Here is a 16,719-nt window from a genome sequence, read left to right as displayed (position 1 = left end):
TTGAGAATACTAATTTACTGTATTCCTATTCTGAGTCATTAAAACCTGTTTCTAATAAAAAAATAAAACTAGAGAAAATTTAGTATTATTTATTCTATTTGAAGACATATATTTTTTTAAGATTATTTGAGAGAGAGAAAGCATGCACAAGAAAAAAATTACATCCACAATGTATAAATAAATCTCTCAAATTTATATATAAATCTCTCTCAAATAAATCTCTCAAATAAAGTTACTATAATTAAGATAATGTGGTATTTGGTACCACAAATATTTACCCCAAAGACACAGATATAGTGAAAAGGAGAGCCTGTGAGAGGAGAGAGTGAGAAAAAGGGAGAGCCTGTGTGCACACACAGGAGCAAGGGGGAGGGGCAGAGAGTGGGGGAGAAGCAGACTCCGCACTGAACAGGGAGCCCAACCTGGGGTTCAATCAGAGGACCCTGGGATTATGACCTGAGCCCAAGGCAGATGCTTAACCATCTGAGCCACCTAGGCACTGGAAGATATATATTCTTTATGCTGTTGCAATTTTACTCCTAGATGTGTATGTAAAAGAAATTCACATGTGTGCACAAAAAAGGCCTTTAACAGAATGTTTTCACTGATATTATCATGACACATCAACTCCGGAAATAACCCATCAGCGGTAGAATGAATGTGAACAATGTGTTAAATGTAGTAAGTGTGGTGACATGCTGCATGAGAATGAACTACCTCTACATGGAACGTGAGAGGGAGGGGAGTGTGTTAGGAAAGAAAATGAATGTTACTGTGAAGGATTAATACACCTATATTAGTGATTCTGTCAGTTTTTGCTTCAAAATTATGAACTGGAAAGACACAGCCAAATTCATGAGAAAATGTTTTCCTAGGGAGGGGTGCAGAGGAATAGAACTAGGAGCAAAATTAAGATTTTAATGGTATTTGTAATTAATTATTTTATTTAAAATATCTGAGATCATGGCTTTTAAAAAAAATAGAGATTAGTTATTTTCAACTTTCAATATTTAAAAAAATTTCCAAATTAGAATATTTGAAGTCAATAGTGATGAATTCTCAATAGCTTGATCAGGGAATTGATTATATTTACCAATGCTTCCTGGAGTTGCAAATAGAGCCTGTAATATATTCAGGACATTTCACCTTGTAGATAGAAAGTATTGATTGTATTGAGCGAGAATGACAATTATTCCTGTCGTAGAGCTCTAATGCACGTGCATATTAGCTTCCACCTGCTCTCCAAACTCTGCAGTGCTCTCCAAACTCTGCTTCTCCTAATCCATGTTGATTTCATCCCATTCTGCCATTTCTCAGCTTGAGAGATTTTAATGCCTGCCTGTATTTCTATCATAATCCCTAAGATCAATAGTATAATATCCTAGGATCCTCATATCATCCACTCCATACACCTCATTTTTGCACTATTCCCTCATAAGAACCATTGTGACTAGAACTGACTGGTGCTTTCAGTTTCAGAGTTCTGTTTTGTTTGTTTCCATATATTAAGATGATCACATTATTTTTTCGGATAATGTGGTAAATTATGAGAATTTTTAATGTTATAAACAAACTGTACAGAATAAACACTCTGGCCAGACAACTGCTCTGTGTAATACCATGTCTTTAACTGCGGGGGTGCCTGGGTGGCATGGTGGGTTAAGCGCCTGACTCTTGGTTTCAGCTCAGGTTGTGATCTTAGGGTCGTGAGATCAAGCCTGTCATCAGGCTCTGTGAAGTCTGCTTAAGTTTCTCTCTTCCTATCCCTCTGCCCCTTCCCCCTGCTATCTCTCTTTCAAAAATAAATCTTTTAAATAAACAAATAAAATCTGATCAAACTTGTTCTCTACCCAGCATATAGTTCTTTGTAACAGTTTCATGTAAACTTGAAAAACATATGCGCTCTTCAGCTGTTGGGTATAAAGTTCAGTTGGCACATCTATGAATGTGTCAAATAGATCAATATTTAATTATGCAGATTAAATTTTCTAAATCCTTACAGATTTTTTTTGTCTTCTTGTTCTATAGGTTCCTGGGAAAAAATGTGTTAAATCCCCCACTATGGCTATGGATTTTTTTCATAACTTTTCATCAAAAGTTATGCCAAATTTCACTTTGCATATTTTAAGGATACAGTTTTAGGTTCATACATATTTAAAATTTTTACATCTTTCTGGTCGATTGACTTTTATCATTAAAAATCTTCCTTTTTTTATCTCTGGTCATGCTGCTTGCCCTGAAGGCTTCTTTGTCCAGTATTATAATAGCTCAATCAACTTCCTCTCAGTCAATGTCTACGTCATGTCTTTTACCATTCTTTCCCCTTCCATATTCTGTCTCATTGTCTTAGACTTGGTTCCTAGAAATAGATTCTGAGACAGATAGTTGCATCCAGACTTACTGGGGAGTGCATAGGTATACCTATAAATAAGTGATTAAGACAAGATTGGTCAGAGAGAGAGAAGCTAATTACAGTGTGGTTGTGACAGAGAGTTCAGAGGATCCTATAAGAGTTTTGGAACTGGGATGACTCTTTCCAGCTGCCCATAATTAAGGTGAGGAAACCAGGACTTTTATCCCCAGTAGTCATTGGCCAAGGGCCACCTCTGGGAGGTGGTGTCACCTTAGGCAAGCAGTTCCCTGCATTCAAGGGTACATTCCAGTGCAGGATGCAGCTGTGGGTCTATCCCCAGCAGTTGGGAATGTGTGCAAAAGCCTAATAATGGGATCCAGGTGGAGCAAAATAGTATCATGGAAGTATAATAATAGTATAATGAAATAATTATATTTAAGGTTCATCCTTTTCCAGGAATCTATTATTTGGTGTGCCCTTTTTATTAAATTTTAAATATTAATCTTTTAATTAGAATACATTCTAATCACAATTAACGTAATTACTGATATATTAGGTTGAAGTCTACCATTAACTTTGGTTGGAAAACAAAAGAAATGTGATCTACCTATTCTGTGCTCCTTTTTCCTTCCTTTTTGGACTTTTTTTGATTAAGAATTATATCCTATGTGAGGTGATGGATGTGCTAACTAACCTTATTGTGGTAATCATTTCCCAATATATACATATATCAAATCATTACATTGTACACCTTAAACTGACACAATGTCATATGTCAATTACATCTCAATAAAGCTGGAAGAAAAAAAATGATGAGTGTGTTTCCCCTCCATTTGTTGTTAGCTGTACATTTCTTTAGTATTCCGTTAGCTGGTTGCCACAGAGGTATAAATTAATACTTTCATTTGTAAACAGTACAGAAACCTTGGAAGACTTGGGAATATCTACTCTTCTCCAACCTATAGAACCATCCCTCAAGATCATTGTGTAATAATTTTTGCAAGGCCTCTCCCTATACAGACAGATTTAAAAATCTATGAATAAAAATTTATGGGACCATGTAAAGTCCCATAATTACTATTTATGAATTAGTATTCAGAATAGAGAAGATATGAGGTACCTCTGTGTTTGCTTATTGTCCTAAGTGTGTATAAAAATGTTTTCTAGTGTCTAGACATCACCTTCTGTTTAGGTCTAGAATCCATCTCTTCAAGGCTATTATCAAATTCCATATCTCCCACGTAGAGAAAAAGAGGCTATTATTGGCTATCCCATGGCTTTTCAAAATGTTTATATTGAAACAATGCAGATTTTCTTATCTTTAATTCCATTTATTTAGAGCAGTCTACATAATTACTCATGATGCTGCATCATTCACTTGCTGCTTTTGTGAATTCTGGCTTCTGATTCGAACATTGTTATTGAACTTTGTCAATGATGACCACAAATATAATTCTTACCCAGAATATTCAAGGAAATGTAAAAGATACTTCATTTTCTGGTCTTGTTAAATTGACTATTCAGGATTTTATAGTCTAAATGTAGAGTAACACATCTCCCAGCCACATCTTCTCTTGAACTTTTTAGGCTATATCCTTCAATTCCTAAAACATGAGCTTTTTTCAATGTTGACCTCATCCCTGACTTCCCCACATTGCCACCAAAGAGGAGGATAAGCAAGGGGGCTGTGGGCAGGTCTTTTTCATTTCTCTCACCCAGCATGGCTCAATACTTGTTTATACATGGCTCTAGATCTATCACCCTTAGAATGTGAAGAGCATATAGTTCTGGAGAAAGGAGATTGTCTCTATCTTTACAGCACGTCAATTTTCTTAACTCAGCAAGTCCTGAGCATGGAGAATCATGAAATATTTCCATTATTTTGACACTCTGTTCTCTCCTTCTGTATGACAAGTTACTCGTATGTTAGACCTTTTTACCATGTCATGTATGTTTCTTATGCTCTTTTCTATCTGTATTCTATAATAATTTTCTTTCTTCTTGTTTGGGTCCTGATATTTTTTCTTACTTATTTTTTTAGCTGACAGATATTCTTTTCATCTGTGTCTAATAGTTTGTTAAACCCATTCTTTAAAGAAAGCTTTTAGTTTGCGCCAGCATATTATTTAATTCTATAAAATCCATTTGATTCTTTTAAAATTATTTCCTATTCTTTTCTGAAAATTTGAATCTTTTAATTAATTATTTAAAAATATGAATTATGGCCACTATAAAGTCTGTGTCTGATAACTTCAAAATCTGGATATCATGGAGATCTTTTGTTGTTGTTGTTGTTACTATTCTGTCACTTTTTTCTTCTTCATGAATGCTTAATTGAGTGTCAGATAGTGTACATGAAAAACTGTAAAAATCACCAGAAACTCTGGATAGTGCTGTGTTCCTGCAGAAAGAATTTACTGGTTTTTTTAGGCAGCTTGTTTCAGGGTCATTTCTTTCATCTTATCAGAGGTTGAGATTATTTGAAGTTAGATTTAGGTCCTTGAGAGACTGGTCAATTTTTGGATCACCTTTTCTCCTAAAGTATATCCCTTTGGGGTTATAAACCAAAGCCTGTTTGTTTGTTTGTTTCCTTTCTTTTTTAACCATATTATCTGCTCCCTATAAGTCCCTGAGCTGGTCCAATTTCTCACCCTGACCTCCACTTTGGCGAGACTGGGAAAAACACTGGACACCTTCTCAGCCTCTTGGCTCCATTTTTGCTATCATAGTTGACAAACAACTTCCTCCTGGGAAAAGGATATCCAAACACCGGGATCACATGTTCTTACTTTTTTCCTGGATCCTGGCCTGGCAAATTTTCTATGTCTTGGTAGCATTCTAATACCTTCAAACAGATTCTACATCTTCATTGTCTGAATTTTGCATTTGTTTTAGTGAGATGAATGGTCTGAAGCAAGTAATTCAGCCATTATTAGTATATTGCTCTGTCAGAATTGCAGAAAAAATCCATATTGTTCTAATTCAACCTAAAATATGATTATAAACGCTATGCATACTATACAGCCACTCATACAATAAACACACTAGGAACACCTTATGTATCAAGTATAAAACTGTGCAACGTGGCGCAAAAAGTTGGAAATGACATAACCTGTCAAGAATCTTCAGCCACATATTGGGAAGATTTAAAATTAGCATTTAGATATAAGTAAATATTAGTATAAGGATAAAAGCAAATATTAAAATTGAAATTACTTTCAGATTCACCTGAGACTGATGGAGTGACTCTTTAAATCCATTCTAGGCACTTTTAATAATATTCATAAAAATTTGTGATGCAGATTTTTTTTCTATTTTACAATGAAGACATTGACACTTGGAAAGAAAGTTTCTTTGCTTAGTATCACACAGCTAGGAGATGTTGGAACACAGATTTGGACACATATTGAAAATATGTACTGTGTGTTCCTAAAATTCTAGTGTTCCTTCCATTCTAGGAAGCTGCTTCACTGAGCAACACACAGAACATTTGCATATTTAGTCTCTATTTGGGTTTTGAATGAAGTAACAACTTTCACTCTGCACTATTTGGGACAGAATCATACTTTTTCTTAGTTATTCAAAACCATCAAGTATATATTAATTAACTTAGGTTCTGCCCATGGTCCTAAGTCACAGTGAGTTTCTTCTTCTAGTTCTACACTTTGATTTATGTTATGCTTTAAGTGGTTACTTTCCTCTGTGGCTCCTGACTCAATGAGAATTATGTGGTTTGTGAGTCAATTTATATTTAATGTAAATTTATGTTTACATATCAATTATTTACCATTATCAGGTCAGACAATTTTTTCTCTGACTTTAGGAAGAGAGACACTAGATTTTCAAAACAAAATCTAAAATTTATCCTTAAGAATTTTGATAAATTGAAATTGCTTGAAAGTATCAGTTATTTTGCAAATCAGGCAGGAAGACATCCAAATTCTATTATAAAAGCTTTTGTATGTCTACCTATTAAGAGAGGCAGGTGCAAACCATCAGACTATGAATCTATGGATTTAAATTTAGAATCTGGTTTTTTAAATTGTGCCATGAAAAGATAAATTAACAAAGGATATTATAATAATAGCTATTCTATTAAATTTTGGTTTTTTGCTAGAGTTTCTCTCAACACTTAGTTTTAAGTCTATGGAATTAAGGTATTTTACAAATCAGACACATATCAATTTCCCATATATTGTACAATGCTAATCTTTACCCTTTACTGATACTTTAGCATATCTATGATCTTTCCATATCTACATTTTATCACCATGATAATGTTTTATCTGAGGTCTCTAAAAAACCTTATCTGTACCATATTCTTCTGCTTATTACATTATTTTCTGTCTGATTTCTATGTAGGACAATTTCCACATTTATTCACATATTTTCTACAATTTTGATATTATTTGAAATCTATTTTCAGAGAGCATTTCTTTTTTGGAAAAAAAGGTAAAATAAGTGAAACTAGCCAGGATTCTACCCATTCTTTGGTATTCATAAAAATTCATGAATAATAATTATTTTTCATTCATGTTTGCCATCTTTCTCTACTAATCTGAACTATGATGCTAATTAACCAACCATTTGGGGCTGATGAATTTCCATTTTTTTCTGATTCTGAAAACTAATAGTTATTTATGATATTAAAGGTTTTGTTTTACAAATGTTTCAAACTATCTACTTTCTACCTTCAGCAATCACTGACTCCTCAGATACTTTATTTTAATTTCATTTTAAGTTATTCTCTCCCTAAAATATAATGAATATATAAAAAGTTGGCTAGAAGTATATAGTCATATGATTTATAAGTTTATAGATTTATATTGTACTTACATATTTTTTCTTGAGATGACGAGTGAGGGGTTTTCTTTTTTAAATTTAGGTTTTATCTAATGTAAAGAAATGTAAAATGAATTATCACCCTTCTCTATTTTTTCTTCTTAAGTACTTTCCTATTTTGTAAATTAACCTCCCAGCTACTGTGAAAATACAGCATTGCTCATTTTAAGTTCTTCTCTCCATGCCGTTTCTCATAATCGGTCTTCTTGTAATGATCTTTCCTCCCCTTTTCAACAAGAGTTTCTTCCAAAGACATTTGTCCAAGACATTTCAATGTGTTCAAGACATTTCCCTTTTTTTTCTTTTTAAAGATTTATTTATTTATTAGAGAGAGAGTGTGCACACACACTGGATAGTGGGAGGAGGGGCAGAAGGAGAAGGAGAGAGAGAATCTCAAGCAGACTCCCCTGCTAAGTGTGGAGCCTGCCCCTGGCTCCATCCCACAACCAAAGCCTTTATTTTTTTTATTTTTTATTTTTTTAAAGATTTTATTTATTTATTTGACAGAGAGATAGAGAGAGAGCACAGATAGAGTGGCAGGCAGAGGGAGAGGGAGAAGCAGGCTCTCCGCTGAGCAGTGAGCCCCATGTGGGGCTCGATCCCAGGACCCTGGGACCATGACCTGAGCTGAAGGCAGACGCTTAACTGACTGAGCCACTCAGGCGCCCCCTCAACCAAAGCCTTTAAACATTTCCAACAAACATCCTCCCTGAGGTCCTCCTGGTGGCTGATCACCCCATTGACTTAACTGGTTCTCCTCTGCTCCCAAAGCACCATTCATCACAGAAAGTAGGCAACCAAAAATGCTTTTTGAATGTTAATTAATGACTTTGTTTTACATGAATAAATCATATTTATTACATATGACTTGAAGATCTGTTATGATCCGGAAAGGCTGGTGGGGAATTAACAATCTATGTTCTTATCAGAATGTTCAGGAGCTAACTCCGTCTTACCTGGCTTTGGAGTCAAATTGGCTTTGGTGTGATTTGGGGAAATTTACTTAAACTGTTGTGACTCAAGATCTGTAAGATAAGAGTTGTTGTTAGGGCCTTTTTTTTATATATAAAGATGACTTTTCCCTCCTTTCCTGCAGTCTCTGAGTGCTCTCAGTTCAAGGATCATGACTTCTCGTCTCTATCTCCATCCCAGCACCGGGCTAACATCTAGCAAGCACTTACAATATGGGTGAGATGAACAGATAGATAATGAAATTATTAATGCTCATGAGCATGAAAACAATTCTCAGGGTTGATACTCTCAAGGAAGAATTCCCAGAGAAGATGAAAACTGATCTTTGCACTGAAGGGCATGTGAGACAGAAAAAAAAGGAAAGAATATTCCAGTTGTGCTTCTAGACAAAAAGTATTATCTCCATGATAATCACATGAAAATGTTTTCCGGATGTCAAAGCACATGAAATATTGATTAATGAATTTATTTATGGTAAATTTCCCTAAACATTTCAAATCTGTGCAAGATTTATATTTGCCTCACCTAATAAATAGAAGTTACTTTAAATTTCTAATCAGCTTGACTGAATGCTGGAATTTAAGATAGTTGGAATTTAATTCCTTAAAAATTGTTTTCTGTTGCTTCTCTTTCCCCTCCATTCATTTCTCCCTCGCTTCTCTGGTCAATTTGAAGACAAAAAAAAAAAAAAAAAAAAACCCCCCAAAAAAAAAAAACAAAACCAAAAAACGAAAACAGAGTGAATCATTTGATAGGTCCTTGTGCCCTCTAGTGGCCAATCCAGTTAGCAGCCTAAGTACTGCTAAGTCAGGCAGGTTGTCAAATGGCTGACCAGTCCTTCCCGCCTCTCACAGGGGATCCTCTCCAAGGCTCCAAACACAGAAAAGATACTAACACACTTGAAGCAATAGTTGGGTAATAAGTAGAGAAATTTAGTAAAACTAAGGGGAGTTAAATTATATCTACACTTTTTAAAAAGTTTTTTTTTTTTTTTTTCCTGGAAGCGGTGTAACCTTGAGCTAGTCACATAATTGCACCAAGTTTCATTATCCTCATTTTTAAAATGGAGATATTTTTATGTCCCAACAGTTCCACAGGAATAGAGCATAAATTATATTAAAATGTTTTGTTATTTAAGTGACCAGAATAAAGGGTTTATCATTATTATATTTTATGGCATATAGTTCAAATAACATGAATTTAAATGTATTTATTCAGTAGGCTGACTTTTTATTATTGACCAGGATTATTGATGACTAGGTCTAGCATGGGGTGAAAAATATTAAAGTTAAGAAAATAACTACATTTTGTGTAAAATTGTATCTACATAATTATTCCTTCACCAAGTATATATAAACCAAATTAAAAAAAAAAAAAGATTTTCAATTCAGAAAAGAAAGGTTCATCTGGAAAAGAAGCATGAAGTTAATTATTAAATATTTATTTATTCATTCAGCAGATAAGTTAAATCTGTGTTTTGCCAGATATTAGTGTAGGATTAAGAAAAACCATGGTGAATTCCTACTTGGAGCTAATGTTTCAGGAAATAAACACAAACTACGTAAATAATCATATTACAAATGTAGAGATAGCACTCTGAAAATGCCAGAAAATGAAATATATAATATGAGGATGTTTAATAAGGGAAATTCTATTAGCTGGGAAAATATTGAGAGAATGAAGTCTGGGGTAAAATCTAAAGGAATAACAAGCATTGTAAGAGCAATGAGTTGGTTGGATTTGGGAGAAAGAAATATTTCAGGCAAAAGCAGACCTGAAAGGGGAGAAGTTCACTGAAGGATTGAAAGTATCAGAAAGCAAGAGGAAATGCTGTGTTTGAAAAAGCAGAACAGCTAAGTTGGCATCATCAACATCATGGCCCATATGAAGGACATTTATCAATCTTAGAGTTGCCCTTTTTGAAACTTCAGTTATATGGTGGTTTCTTCCTTTGTAACTTAAAAATGACTTTAAGAAGCAGATTTTTTTTTTTAAAGAGTCCATTCAAAGCTACACACTCCACCCTAACACACATATACACAATAACTCACACACAAAAAGTACACACTGTTATATATGTTTATTATTTCTAACAAGCAATTTTCTTAAAAGCAAATTGAGTATACAGTTTCCTCGGCATTTATCAATTGATAAAATCAGATACACTTATGGTAATAGTTTCATGTTCTGTAAAAAATATATTAGCATCATAAATATATATTTTTTATGCTTCCTTTTTTGGCTGCTTCTTTTGCTGTTTTGTTTTTTGTTTTGTTTTGATTAAGAAGTTTTCTCATGGTTTCCAGTGATCCTCAATTCTTAGTGGTCCTCTCCTTGTTTTATTTCCCTTGCCTTGAGGTTGAACTGGATCTGGTTGTCGACTCACTTCTAACAGAATTTGGCAAAAATGACGGAATGCCTCTTCCTAGTTAGGTTGCCAAAGGTGATGATTTCATCTCATCTTGTAGACATTCTCTCCCTGGCTCTTCTCATAGGAAGGCTCTGATGGAGAGGGTCATTGAGGGTTGAGGGCAGTCTCTGGCCAATGGCCAGTGGGAACTGAGGCTCTCAGACTCATAGCCCCAAAATTGCTGAGTCCTGTCAACAATGACTGAGGCAGCTTGGATGCAGATCTTACCCCAGTTGAACCCAGAGATGACTTTGGTTCCAGTCAGCATCTTGATTGAAGCCTTATGAGTAACGTAATCACCCATTCTGGTTCCCCTGTGGCTGAGACGTTTCCTGGGATGTGGGACTTTCAGTTTTAAAACCTGGCAAAGCCTTGGGCAAACAGGATGAGTTGGTCATCCTACTTGTAAGAGACTGAGCCAGGAGATCCTGAGAAATTGTGAGATAATAAATATGTGTTGTTGGGGCGCTTGGGTGGCTCAGTGGGTTGAACGTCTGACTCTTGATTTCAGCTCAGGTCATGATCTCAGGGTGGTGAGATCGAACCCCGCATTGTGCTGTATGCTCAATGGGGAGTCTGCTTGAGATTCTTTCCTCTTCCCTGTGCTCTCTCTCTCTCTCCTCTCTCTCTAAAATAAGTAAACAAATCTTAAAAAAATAAATGTGTGTTGTTTTAGGATGCTAAATGTAGGGATAATTTGTTCTGCAGCAGTAGAAAATTAATACACTTATATTCAGGATTCAACTCGGGTATAAATTCTCATGGGAAAACCTCTGATTTCAAGTGTGTGCTTAGAGACCCTTCCTCAGATCCTCTACAGTATTCTATACTTTTCCCTATAAAAACATCCAAAACTGTCTCATCATGGTCTTCTTCTGGTTCTCATCATGGTTCTTCTTTCTGTTCTACTAGACCAGAAATACTCTGATCGAAGGGACCATGTTTATTCTTTAAGGAAATCTTTGTAATATTTAGAGCAGATATCACAGTCCTAGAACTGAGTGATGGGTATATGTGGCCTGGCTAATTTAATACTTTTTCATGTACTAGAAAAAAAATGACCTTACTTAGGGAAACAGTGCTTCATAAATCGACAAATACTTCAACTCAGTTAAATTTTGATCTTCTATGCATTATCACCAGATTTCTTCTATCTTTTCCATGTTATGAAAAAGGATGAACACTCCTTTTTTTTTTTTTTTGAAGTCAGAGCTATTTGCACAAATCTAACTCCTCACTTTATGATGAAGGACATGATTAAGAAGTCAAAGTATTTTGATTTTGTGGTCAAGGTATTTCAGAATAAACTGACATCTGTTTTGAGGTCACAAGAAACACATTACCAACCACATAAAAATAATGTCAAACTCAGTTTTCATTTCATTAAGGGGCACGGATATAATCTTTGTATAATAATGATTTAGTAAAAGAAACAGGACAAAATGGTAAAACTTTATAGAAGTTCAGTTTTGTCCATCATTGGTAGACTTGCCTACACATCTGAAAATAGGGTTTGTAGCAGACAAAATCCTATTAATTTAATGACTAAACCACCAAGTTACATGGTTATTATTCAGTTCAGTCTCTGTGGGCCACTTTCCTTTTGTTTATTCCATGGCTGTAGTTTGAGCTCCAGGCAATTGCTCTTTAAATCTTAGCAGAAGACTGAAGAACATGGCTACAAAATGCACTCGCGCCACATTTCTGCAAGCAAAACACATCTTAAATTTTTATTTTTTATGTGTTTTTATATAATATGTGTTTTTATGTGTTTTTATATAATATGTGTCAGTTATTGTAGTCTTTCAATATGTAGTCCAAGGATTTCTTTATTTTTAAAAGTTCACTTTCTGCAATACCTAAACAAAGTATCAATGAACTTTGGTAATATAAGAACTCCACCCCTGCACAAATTCAATCACTACTCCTTTTGTCAGGCTTTACGTGTTGACTGATTGCTTCTTGACCTTCACTTGGTTCATTGGGGGCTGTTTTCTACTCTTTTTGGTGGGAGCAGGTAAAAGAGGAAATGTTTTCTTTTTAATTACCAACAAACAATGAAAATAAAGGCTTTATTAATGGCAGAGTGCCATGAGTGTTGGAGGGAACTGATACCAGACAGGGATGCAGCAAATGTGGAAAAAGTAAATGAAAATTCTTGTCTCAGAAAATTGAAGGGAAGCAGTTACTGAAAAGAGTGAGATGTTGGACTCAAGGAGATTTTAATAAGTAAATCAAACTTTTTAAGCTCTCTAGAGCATAAAATATAGAGAATATTAAAAACTGCTTTATAAGAACCAAGTATTGATGTGTTCATAGTATCTAATATGAACACTTAAGATGTTCATATTATATTTTATTTGCAAACTTTCGTTGAAAAGGAGTTTGGTTAGGGGGTACCTGGGTAACTCAGTTAGTTGAGCATCCAACTCTTTGATTTCAGCTCAGTTCATGATCTCAGGGTTCTGGGATCGAGCTCCACATCAGGCTCTGAACTTGAAGGGGAGTTTGCTTGAGGATTCTCTCTCTCTCCCACTCCCTCTCCCTCTGCCCCTCCCTCATGCTCTCTCTCTCTAAAATAAATAAATCTTTTAAAGAAAGAATTTGGTTGACAGTATAAATTCTTTATTCGGTGTTTGAGACATTTTACAAGTGATAGCATGTGCAAAAAAAATTTATGGTTTGTAAAACATTAATGTTTCTCATTCTCACTTTAAAAATTGCATGAATTCTGAATCTTCATCTGTTATTCTAACCTCCTTTACTTTTCTATAGAATTACAGTCCTCACCTCATGCAATCTATGAAAAATGCCAGGGGATTACCAATAAATAAAGCGTAAAACTTACTCATTTCTGAAAAGGATATGTGCAGTCTTGCTTATGGATTAATTCTTGCTTCAGAGACAGCTTCTTGTTGCCTTGTTCAAAATGAACTGCATTTTTTTTATTACACTAGTCAGAATGTATGTTTCCTATGGTACATTCTATTTAGTTTGTGGTTTGTCATCAAGGATAATATGCAAGTTAGACTACATTGTATTTAGAAAGCTAGAGATTTAATCTCTCAAACAGATTATATTATATTTTCCATGTCTTATGGCCTACCATCAAAAAGGAGATGATATCTGGGGTATTTCAATAACACCTACATTGTGCATGTTCAATTCATGGCTAATTAGGCAGACCTGAATCTTACTTAATTTAGCTTCCCCTCTATGTCTTGAATTAATGAAAGTTGTACTAAATACTCTTTAATTAAATTAATTAAGCCCCCCAACAATTATTCTCAAAACCATGAGTTAATTATATGTTTATACTTTTCTTAAAGGAAATACAATTTTTTTTGTAAAATTAAAGAATATTCTAAATATTAAAAACAATTATCCACATAAGATCATTGCAGGAGGTTGGGTTCATGCTAAGAAAGTCAAGAAATTTGAAATTCAGACACATTCATGATATGTTCACACACTGTCATTGGCTCATGTTACTAATGAGATAAATATTTTTAGGAAAAGATCAGTTGTGCCAATAGAAAAGATGTTTCGGGCCACTTTTCTCTATGTATCCATGATTTGGCTGATTGCTGTTTGTTTACTTCTTGAATTCCACATAAAGAAAGGTGTGTCCTTACTCCCCTCACAAACTATACAAATTCTGCCCATGGCCCAAGTTCTGGCTAATTGCCTCATAGAGATTTCTTGGTGGCATACGACACAGTCCTCTGTTACTTGCTACTATTCATTTCACTTACTTATTGACTTACTCATCTAATAAGAGTAGCGGCCAAATTTTTATGTGAATAAAATTACCTTGGTCAGCATGTGTACAATGCAGATTCCTGGTCTGCATGACTGGAAAAAGTTTAATTTAACAGATAGAGAAAAATGTGTGGAAATCTCCACATTTTAGAAGACCGTGTAACCATTATATCTAATTTAGCCATACTTGCTTTCATGAAAATATTACTTTTCCTGTTTCTGTCAAACACAATCTGAGGCCTTTATTTTCCTGTGCCATGCCAAAACTCTCATGTATATCCTGTAATTTTTTCAACATCTTGTGACATTGCCTGGCATCTTGAAGGGCTAAAACAAACAAACAAACAAAATAGTAGGCTATCATTTTATTTCAATCTTCATTTGTGCACTATGCAAACTCCTTCCTAAGTATATCATAAGCATTCTGTTTTGTGACCATAATCATCTCATTGAATTAAACTTAATTCTATAATTGTACGGATTTAAATCTTATAACAGGTCTTTAAATCTTTATTTCCCCATGCGTGCATGCGTGTGTGTGTGTGTGTGTGTGTGGTTTCTTTTTACTTTCATTTGTATGTTGTTTAAGTTTTCAAGTCTGTTTTAGTAAGGCTACATATATATTAAAATTTCTGAGGCCTTATGCATTTGAAATGAAAATTTAAATGTATGCAGATTGGAAAGGAAGAAATAAAACTGTATTTGTTTGCAAATGACATAATCATACGTAGAAAAGCTGAAATAATTGACCAAAAAAACTCAAAAAAAACCCTCCTGGAATAACAAGCAATTATAGCAAGGTTGCAGGACACAAGGTTAAGATACAAAATTCAATCACTTTCCTATATACAAGCAACGAGCAACTGGAATTTGAAATTAAAAGCACAATACCTTTTATAATAGCACCCCCCCCAAGATAAAATACTTGGAGGTATAACTCTAACAAAATATGTACAGGATTTATAGGAGGAAACTCTTAACACTCTGATTGACTTGGGGAGGAACTAAATAAAGAGGTATTCCAAATTAATAGATAGGAAGATTCAGTGTTGTCAAAATGTTAGTTTTTCCTAGTTTGATCTATAGATTCAATGTAATCCCAATCTGAATCCCAACGAGATATTTTATGGACACTGACAAACTGATTGTAAAGTTTATATAAAGAGGCAAAAGACCAAGAATAGCCAACACATCATTGAAGGGTATATATGGGAAATACCTACCTTTCTCTCAACTTTGCTGTGAAACAAGTGTCCTAAAAAAATAGAGTATTAATAAGAAAAAAGGAGAAGCTTTTATATTTTTATATGTTCTATTTGAAATACTCTGCCCCACCTTTTCAGCAAGCCATTGATGTGCTAATCAATTCATAACAAGCTTCAAATCAGCCCTACAAGGTTACAACCTGAGAGCACTTGGCCTTGGAACCGTGCCTCTCACCTCTTGTCTCCTGCTGCAAGACTTCTCTAATTCCATGCAGGATGCCAATGAGTATCTATTCAGTACTCAAGTTAGCCCAAACTAGAAGTGCTGAAGAGTTCATACCAGAGGAGTCACCCCTAATGAATGGAAGTTTGGAGCCACTGATCCCCTAAATGGACAATTTTGAGATTTATTTCATTAGACTCCTAAGAAGAACTATAGGACCAAGGAACTGTTGCCTACATTTCTGGCCTACTCAAAGAAATATCCATGCACCAGCTTTCCTTCCTTCTCTGTCTCACTCTGTTTTTTCTTATTCTTGCTACTTGGGTTATTTCCAAAATAAACCACCTGCTTGCCAACTTCTGCTTCAGATTATGCTTCTAGGAAAATCCAAGATAAGATAAAAGGTCTTTTAGCAGATACTAGTATTTGGTAGTTAGAACTGGACTTTCAGTCCTTTCCAAGATAGAGTAATAGAAAAAAAAAAAGAAAAAGAGTAATAGGGAATGGATTTACTATCTCATCTGAAATAACTAAAAGGCCAAAAATGGCTCTCAAGACAATGGAAATTAGCTAAGAAATGACTATGACCCTTAAGAGATTGGAAACAAAGTGGTGAGCCCAACAACTCACCCGCTTACTGCATAAAGAGTATTTCTAGGGCCAAAGAGTGGGGAGAGAAACTCAGGAAGAGACTGGTGGTGATATAAGGAAAGAGAACTGGGGTCCAGATGATATTATACTATTGCACATGTAACATAAGGACCTTAGAACACCGTATTCACAATTTTCCCTCCCAATCTCTGTGGTAATGTTGCCATATATTTTACTTTTATGTATACTATAAACACACAGTATGGTGTTAGCATTTCTGTTTAAAGTATTAGTTATTTTTTTAGGACTGCAGTAATCCACTATAGCTGGTAGGCGAAATACAGCGAGCTGCCATTCCACA

Source organism: Neomonachus schauinslandi, chromosome 10, assembly GCF_002201575.2.
Source record: "Neomonachus schauinslandi chromosome 10, ASM220157v2, whole genome shotgun sequence".
Classification (NCBI taxonomy): Eukaryota; Metazoa; Chordata; class Mammalia; order Carnivora; family Phocidae; genus Neomonachus; species Neomonachus schauinslandi.
Note: the sequence above shows the minus strand (reverse complement) of the source record.